This window comes from Myxine glutinosa, chromosome 11 (genome assembly GCF_964187855.1).
Source record: "Myxine glutinosa chromosome 11, kmMyxGlut1.1, whole genome shotgun sequence".
In the NCBI taxonomy this organism is placed as follows: Eukaryota; Metazoa; Chordata; class Myxini; order Myxiniformes; family Myxinidae; genus Myxine; species Myxine glutinosa.
The window spans coordinates 58,734,021-58,743,760 of NC_136271.1; the positions used below are offsets into that span (position 1 = coordinate 58,734,021).

A 9,740-nucleotide genomic window follows, 5' to 3' on the forward strand; every position below is an offset into this window, starting at 1 on the left:
ATATATGTATATATATATATATGTATATATATATGTATATATATATGTATATATGTATATATATATGTATATATATATGTATATATATATATATATATGTATATATTGTCGCGTGACTACCCTTGGTGAACACCGTAGGGTAACACGGATGACCGATTGCGAGACTTTACACTCCCGAGGCGAAAACTCAATGGCGGATTCAAGCTCAACACAAAGTTAAACGCGCGGGAGGCCAGACGCAACGAGCTCCACAGCCTTATCTATTAAAATGAAACACCCAGGAAACTGCGTTCAAATATGTACAGAAAATAATATAAGGATTTATTATTGAAAAGTAATAACAGTGAAAAAACCACGCGCCGGTAATACTAATAACTAAATCGGGACGTCCCCACACGACTGATATCAAACACAAAACGAGGGAGATTAATTACGAAAAGAACACGTCACGTCGTTCAAAATGTACGCGGATTCGGGCTTATCTGGTCTTTTGTCGTCTTTGTGGCTGCCGTCCAACACCGCTCCTTTCGGCCCGATCGCACACCTCGCTCCAAGTTCCACGGCCCTCTGCGTCCGCCTCCAAGCGCCACCAGGCCTCGTCGGTCCAACGGCCCACACACACCACGAGCTCCTTTGCTCCAACGGTCCACCGCAGGGCTGCACGAAGCAACCAAAACCAAGTGCCAACTGCCAACTGCAACGAGCTGTGGTCACGAATGTTCAACGAACCGTGTCCTGTGCCAACTCCGACGAACTGTGCAACGAACCGTGTCCTGTGCCAACTGCCACGAACTCTGGTACGGAACTGTAACAACGAACTCTGCGACTCAACTCTGGACTCCACTCGAACTCTGGACTCCACTCGAACTCTGGACTCCACTCGAACTCTGGACTCCACTCGAACTCTGGACTCCACTCGAACTCTGGACTCCACTCGAACTCTGGACTCCACTCGAACTGCCGAAATGGCGTCCGACCGTCGCCTATATTGGTGGCCGATGACGTCACATTGGCGCGCTCCTCAGCCAATCATAGCCTCCCAACTCGCCCAGGTCACGCCCTCTGCGGCATGCGACTCCTGACGTCTCCCGTCCGTGACCCCGCGGTCCTGGTGTAACACGTGCCAGCGAGGTTGGTAGGCCTTTGAGGTGCGCAGGCGAGGTTTGTAGGCCTTGGAGGTGTAAACGGTGGCGGTGTATTGTGGCGGTGTTCTTGGCCTGGTGGTGCCCATTTATTACGAAGTCAATGTCAGGGAAAGGGAATTATTTAATGTTGCACTAAGGACCTAACTAATGTTTATGTGGTTTGCAGTGCCATAAAGGACAAAGGTTTGATTACTAGGTGATACTCACAGGGGCGTTACCTTTAATCCCTCACTATTTAACACTCGAATCTCCAGGTAGATCCACACTCATACATCTTACCCCGACAACCGCCTGAACATCAATAACTTATTACATGTAGAGTCCCTGTCACGACAGCCGAATACCTACCTATTCAGATCTACCTAGCTCTAGATGTTGCATTACCAAATTCATAACACAGCCCCCCCCCCTGGAACCGTAGCTCCTGCAAGGTTCACCGCAGGGCTACCATTCCAGCCTTAACACTTACTGTCACACACTTAATTAACCTATGAAATAAATCAGGAAGGGCTGTGGGAAGTGAGTCGGACTACCTACCTACACTTCCTTAACATGCTGAACCCCTTAACCATCATGCAAGTATGTACATCTTCTTCGTTGTTCCTGTGGAGGGAGGAAACAACAACACACAACACTAACTTAACCACAAAACTTAACCATCTTTCCAAAACTCAAAACTCTAACCTTTGTACATACCCCGGTCTACAGACCGCGTCCCCCGGTGGATGCCACAAGACTCAACCTTACCTGCGGGGCCATCCCCAATGCATCCCCCTAAATTTCCTCGGGCCCTGTCCAGATGTTACAGGTGAGTGACACGGCTCGGTGGATTTCGCCCACATTCATGCTACACAGACCCCTTAACCACTCATTCTCATTCCATAGGTCATCAAGGCATTGCAAAAATCAACAAAGCACTTATTCCCAATACACCCCCTGCAGGACCATGGCATTGATGTCATTCACGTGTGTGTGCATTCCTCAACTAGGCAGCGGGGAGGTACCGCACAAAAAGATGGTGGGGGCGCATCAGGCTGTGGTGCCCGCAGTCCCAAAAACAAGTCAACCGACTTACAAATTCATTGCCCCCCCCCCCCCCCTTTACCTCTTGGCCCCGTGACAGCCCAACAGCCCCTTTCCGCCGTTACCTCGCCGGTGAGGGTCTCCACACACACCAGGCTCCTTTGCCTCCTGCTTTCGCGCAGCAACACGGGTCACCGGGGGACTTCCTCACCCCGCGGCGCCCAACCAGACCCTCCACCGACGAGCTCCAATTTCCAGTTACCACCGGCTGCCAGGGGTAATTGCCGCAGAGGGGGGGCCCGCAGGCATCGCTCCTCAGAGCTTGCTCTGTACCTGCGGACACACACACCTTCCCCACCCATGGTCCCCAAAACACACTTCCTCCCCCGCTGCCATTCAATTCTCCACACAACTCAGCACAATTCAGTACAATTCATAGATGGTGTAAAAGGTGTTACAAGGCTTGCCATGGCCTGCCAATGTGAAATCCCATTCACAGTTCGAATCATTAAATCCTTACACCTTTCCATTAGCACATTTCCAAAAAGCACAATTTATCGCCCCTCATTATCTCCAATAATCATCACTCACTCTCCAGGTTCCACTCTCACGACCACATCAAAACACCTAACCACAATACAAAAACATACGCCACCCACAAGACACTGTGGCTCCCATTCCATCCCCTCACCGGCCATGTCATCGCTCTCACCCGCCTCCCAACTCCAAATTACATGTCCCCAATTTCCCAAAGCAAATCCTGAAGCCTGGGACAGTACTCCTCAAAACACTCACCTCAAGTGCAGGTAGTTGCAGGTTGGTCAGGTTCAAGAGTGTCATCCACCCTTCACAATCCCAAAATTTCACATTGGGCCTACCAAATACTTCCAAATTTCTCTTGTCCCCACTACACTGGCAGGTATGTGGATCCGCATCCAACGGTGATCATCACTACACAACTACCTGTGGCCACGACAGCTCTGCACCTCTACCGTGCAAGGGTCACCGGGACAAGGTGAGCAGTCAAAACGCCAACATGGCCCATGAGTGTCCATAAGGGTGCGACCCACCATCCATCCTTCGGCCCCCCTGCGAGGAACACAGCTGCAGCAGCCCCAGCTGGCCAATGTGGTGAGCACTTGCTGCCACAACACACACTACCGCACACACAACCTCGGCCCTGGGGGGCACGGTCGCAGTGCGTGGCATCCCTACAGCCACGTCCCCTGCACCTCCCCATCATCCCCCAGTCCGACTACAGAACTGCAGCCCCCCAGTGCTCACCCACACTTGACCACACCAAGGTCCAGTCAACAGCCATGCTCCACCAGGAGACCCACCCAGAAGACATGGTCCACACACCTCGGACACGCACAGCACCACGTTGACCCCCAGGCTACACAACTACATCCCCATCATCCCGCGTCCCAAATATCAGCACAGTTGCCCCCGCAACCAGTTGAAAGCTGTGTCTTGCTACCCTATTAATTTCATCACAGCCTCCAACACTTTGGTCTACACACCTGGATCAATAATGGCGTCACTGTACAGTGTCCACCATGGCATTTCAAAATCCACCCTTAAATTTGCATCTAACCCACAGATTACCCATGCCAACCATTTGTCACATTTCACTCACCTCACCAAAGAAGGATGCTTTGCCATACACATGCCAGCCGAGCATGGCCCATATGCTCGGCGCGTTACACATCTCCCGATTCACATCCCCATGGCTCTCTTCCCAACCCGAGAGTCCATAAATCATAACGGAGCATCTGTGGAAGGTCACTCACACCATCACGTTCCACAGATGCCCCAATGGTTGTCCGGCAGGCTATCTCCATCCCTGTCCATTCGGTTTGACCCGCGTCCATCGACCAACACGGCATGGCAGGTCATCACATGCCAGTTGTCCCAAAGTCTCAGGGAGAGGGTGTCAGGTCGCATGCCCGGGTGATCACTACATCAGGCCCAAGCTGGCCATCTGCGGTGCCACCACCAAAGCGCGACCCACAACACCTCCCCCCAGTGGTCCTCAATATTTGCCATCCCAGGCTTGAGAAACCACCTCGGACCTCCCTGGAGGTCTTAACCCCCACCAGGGTCCGGTGACCCTGCCGGCCCGAGCCACCAGCTCGGACGGCGCCCCGACGGACAAGGGACGCCACACTCCACCAGACCCCCCGTGGGACCCAGCTCGTACCTCGACACCCAAGGCTGGACCCCACGTCCAAATCTCGCCATCACAGCCCCCCAGCTGGCTGGCATACCCAAATTTTGAAAGGGGCAACTTTGGCCCGAGGCCATCACCCATGGCCTCTCCATGTCCAGATCCCGCAGCCCGGGGACCAATCCCCACCATGGCTGCTCCAAATCAATTTCCCATTGTAATTTTATTTTAAATTTTCTTTTACAAATTTTCATTCCCACTGCCAAACCGCAGCTGCAGGGAACAACCTCTACCACCGGTTGTTCTGCCCCTCCCTGCAGTTGATCCAAATTCCCTACAGGGACCAAATCTCCAGAAGCTCTATCTCCCGATCCTCCAAGATCCAAATCCAGCCCGGAGCCAACACACTCCCCCAACTGGTTGTCCAATTTTGGAGCCTCTGTTTCCAAATAGCAGTGTACAGTGAGCGTCCCCTCGGTCATTCCAACCACCTCCTCGGACCAACTCACCTCATCTCCCAGGCTCCTTTGGGCCTGAACAAGCTCTACCTCCATGGGACTGTCACAGGTCTCCAGCCGCTGGATCAAATCATCCTCATCATTACAAATCATTCCTGGCCCCGCCAGGCTTTGATCAATATCCCCAATAAATACCCGGTCCGGCTCCATTGCACGGACCCCCAAAAACTCTACCCCCTCTTGCTCCGCACCACCGCCCTGGTGCTGCACAATTTCAAATTCATCCCCCGGTTGGGGTGTTGTGACATCCACACGGTCCCGATAAACAACCAGGCCAGAATGTGGGAAACATTCCCCATTACAACTCTCACATTCCAAATTTCCTTCCCCGCTCACCTGTGGACTCTCCACGTTTACCTGCAGGCATTCCCCCTCTACCTGTACACATTCCCCATCCACCTGTGGACATTCCCCATCCACCTGTGGACATTCCCCATCCACCTGTGGACCTGCGGTCTCCCCATTTACTTCAATTGCCATTCCCTGTGCAATTCCCAATTTTGCCATTCCCGGCTCCTGAGCCCCGTGCACATCTGCATGGGCCGTACTCTCTCCTGTTCCCAATCTAGCTTCCCCCCGTTCCGATTCAATTTTTGCCACCTTTGGCTTCTCCTGTGCCCCCTTTTTTTCACTCCGAGCCCTCGCTTCGTCCCTCATTGCCCCCAATTTTTCACTCCGAGCCCTCGCTTCGTCCCTCATTGCCCCCAATTTTTCACTCCGAGCCCTCGCTTCGTCCCTCATTGCCCCTAATTGGCCCTCTAATCGCTCACCCTGAGCATCCATCCGGTTCCCCAATCGCTCACTCTGAGCCCTCATGTCTCCCCGAATTTCTGCAAGGTTTCGCTCACCCTCGGCCCTCTGAGCATTTATTAAATTTACTATGGTCTGGAGATCTATCGGGGCCGTCCCACCGGCGGGGAAAGTTCCAACGCTATCCTCCTTATCCCCCATTTCCGGCTCACTCCCGACGCTGACGGAGGCCTCGCTGCGCACCTCCATTTCGTCGACCTCCGACATCCGCCTTTCGGAAGGTTGTTTCCCGCGCGCGTATTTATTTTAATACCAAAAACACAATTTAAATTTGACGAAGACGCGATATCGCGCTCCGTATGCCCAATTGATTATTAAATTTCTCCGCCTCGCCTATACAAATTTTGCGTTCGAACGTCGGACGCAATGTACGCCCGACCGTGTCGATGTCTCGCCGCGGACAAAAAAATTTGTCCGACGGGTTCAAATCCTACACTCCTGACACCACTTGTCGCGTGACTACCCTTGGTGAACACCGTAGGGTAACACGGATGACCGATTGCGAGACTTTACACTCCCGAGGCGAAAACTCAATGGCGGATTCAAGCTCAACACAAAGTTAAACGCGCGGGAGGCCAGACGCAACGAGCTCCACAGCCTTATCTATTAAAATGAAACACCCAGGAAACTGCGTTCAAATATGTACAGAAAATAATATAAGGATTTATTATTGAAAAGTAATAACAGTGAAAAAACCACGCGCCGGTAATACTAATAACTAAATCGGGACGTCCCCACACGACTGATATCAAACACAAAACGAGGGAGATTAATTACGAAAAGAACACGTCACGTCGTTCAAAATGTACGCGGATTCGGGCTTATCTGGTCTTTCGTCGTCTTTGTGGCTGCCGTCCAACACCGCTCCTTTCGGCCCGATCGCACACCTCGCTCCAAGTTCCACGGCCCTCTGCGTCCGCCTCCAAGCGCCACCAGGCCTCGTCGGTCCAACGGCCCACACACACCACGAGCTCCTTTGCTCCAACGGTCCACCGCAGGGCTGCACGAAGCAACCAAAACCAAGTGCCAACTGCCAACTGCAACGAGCTGTGGTCACGAATGTTCAACGAACCGTGTCCTGTGCCAACTCCGACGAACTGTGCAACGAACCGTGTCCTGTGCCAACTGCCACGAACTCTGGTACGGAACTGTAACAACGAACTCTGCGACTCAACTCTCTCAACTCTGGACTCCACTCGAACTCTGGACTCCACTCGAACTCTGGACTCCACTCGAACTCTGGACTCCACTCGAACTCTGGACTCCACTCGAACTGCCGAAATGGCGTCCGACCGTCGCCTATATTGGTGGCCGATGACGTCACATTGGCGCGCTCCTCAGCCAATCATAGCCTCCCCAACTCGCCCAGGTCACGCCCTCTGCGGCATGCGACTCCTGACATCTCCCGTCCGTGACCCCGCGGTCCTGGTGTAACACGTGCCAGCGAGGTTGGTAGGCCTTTGAGGTGCGCAGGCGAGGTTTGTAGGCCTTGGAGGTGTAAACGGTGGCGGTGTATTGTGGCGGTGTTCTTGGCCTGGTGGTGCCCATTTATTACGAAGTCAATGTCAGGGAAAGGGAATTATTTAATGTTGCACTAAGGACCTAACTAATGTTTATGTGGTTTGCAGTGCCATAAAGGACAAAGGTTTGATTACTAGGTGATACTCACAGGGGCGTTACCTTTAATCCCTCACTATTTAACACTCGAATCTCCAGGTAGATCCACACTCATACATCTTACCCCGACAACCGCCTGAACATCAATAACTTATTACATGTAGAGTCCCTGTCACGACAGCCGAATACCTACCTATTCAGATCTACCTAGCTCTAGATGTTGCATTACCAAATTCATAACAATATATATGTATATATATACTATATATGTATATATATATATATATATATATATATATATATATATATATATATATATATATGTATATATATATACAGTGGGGAGAACAAGTATTTGATACACTGCCGATTTTGCAGTTTTCCCACTTACAAAGCACGTAAAGGTCTGTAATTTTTATCATAGGTACACTTCAACTGTGGAAGACGGAATCTAAAACAAAAATCCTGAAAATCACATTGTATGATTTTTAAGTAATTAATTTGCATTTTATTGCATGAAATAAGTATTTGATCACCTACCAACCAGTAAGAATTCCGGCTCTCACAGACCTGTTAGTTTTTTCTTTAAGAAGCCCTCCCATTCTCCACTCATTACCTGTATTAACTGCACCTGTTTGAGCTCGTTATCTGCATAAAAGACGTCTCCAGACCGTCTCCGACCACAAAGACCGCAAAGACCGACCGCAAAGCCGTCTCCAGACCTGTCACACACTCAATCAATCAGACTCCAACCTCTCCACAATGGGCAAGACCAGAGAGCTGTCTAAGGACATCAGGGACAAATTTGTAGACTTGCACAAGGCTGGGATGGCTACAGGACAATAGGCAAGCAGCTTGGTGAGAAGGCAACAACTGTTGGCGCAATTATTAGAAAATGGAAGAAGTTCAAGATGACAGTCAATCTCCCTCGGTCTGGGGCTCCATGCAAGATCTCACCTCGTGGAGCCTCAATGATCATGAGAAAGGTGAGGGATCAGCCCAGAACTACACGGCAGGACCTGGTCAATGACCTGAAGAGAGCTGGGACCACAGTATCAAAGAAAAACCATAAGTAACACACTACGCCGTCATGGATTAAATCCTGCAGCGCACGCAGGTCCCTCTGCTCAAGCCAGCGCATGTCCAGGCCCGTCTGAAGTTTGCCAATGACCATCTGATGATCCAGAGGAGGAATGGGAGAAGGTCATGTGGTCTGATGAGACCAAAATAGAGCTTTTTGGTTAAACTCCACTCGCCGTGTTTGGAGGACCGAAGAAGGATGAGTACAACCCCAAGAACACCATCCCAACCGTGAAGCATGGAGGTGGAAACATCATTCTTTGGGGATGCTTTTCTGCAAAGGGGACAGGACGACTGCACCGTATTGAGGGGAGGATTGGATGGGGCCATGTATCGCGAGATCTTGGCCAACAATCTCCTTCCTCAATAAGAGCATTGAAGATGGGGCGTGGCTGGTCTTCCAGCATGACAACGACCCGAAACACACAGCCAGGGCAACTAAGGAGTGGCTCCGTACGAAGCATCTCAAGGTCCTGGAGTGGCCTAGCCAGTCTCCAGACCTGAACCCAATAGAAAATCTTTGGAGGGAGCTGAAAGTCTGTGTTGCGCAGCGACAGCCCCGAAACCTGAAGGATCTGGTGAAGATCTGTATGGAGGAGTGGGCCAAAATCCCTGCTGCAGTGTGTGCAAACCTGGTTAAGAACTACAGGAAACGTCTGATCTCTGTAATTGCAAACAAAGGTTTCTGTACTAAATATTAATTTCTGTTTTTCTGATGTATCAAATACTTATTTCATGCAATAAATGCAAATTAATTACTTAAAAATCATACAATGTGATTTTCAGGATTTTTGTTTTAGATTCCGTCTTCCACAGTTGAAGTGTACCTATGATAAAAATTACAGACCTTGACGTGCTTTGTAAGTGGGAAAACCTGCAAATCGGCAGTGTATCAAATACTTGTTCTCCCCACTGTATATATGTATATTATATATATATATATATATATGTATATATATATATATATATATGTATATATATTATATATATGTATATATATATATATATATATATATATATATGTATATATAATATATATATATATATATATATATATGTATATATATAGTATGTATATATATATATATATGTATATATATATATATATATGTATATATATATATTATATCTATATATATTATATATATATATATATTATATATATATATATGTATATATATATATATATATTATATATATATATATATATATATATATACTTATATATATATATCATATATATATATATAATATCTATATATATATTTATTCATATATATATATGATATATATATATAGTATATATCTATATATATATATATATATATATATATATATATATATATATATATATATATATATATATATATATATATA

General features: G+C 48.5%; 1 protein-coding gene across 3 annotated transcripts in view; it reads left to right on the top strand.

Moving 5' to 3' along the window:
* GCLC (glutamate-cysteine ligase catalytic subunit) overlaps positions 1–9,740 on the top strand; it is a 126,824-nt gene that overhangs the window by 40,296 nt on the left and 76,788 nt on the right. The window lies entirely within an intron of this gene.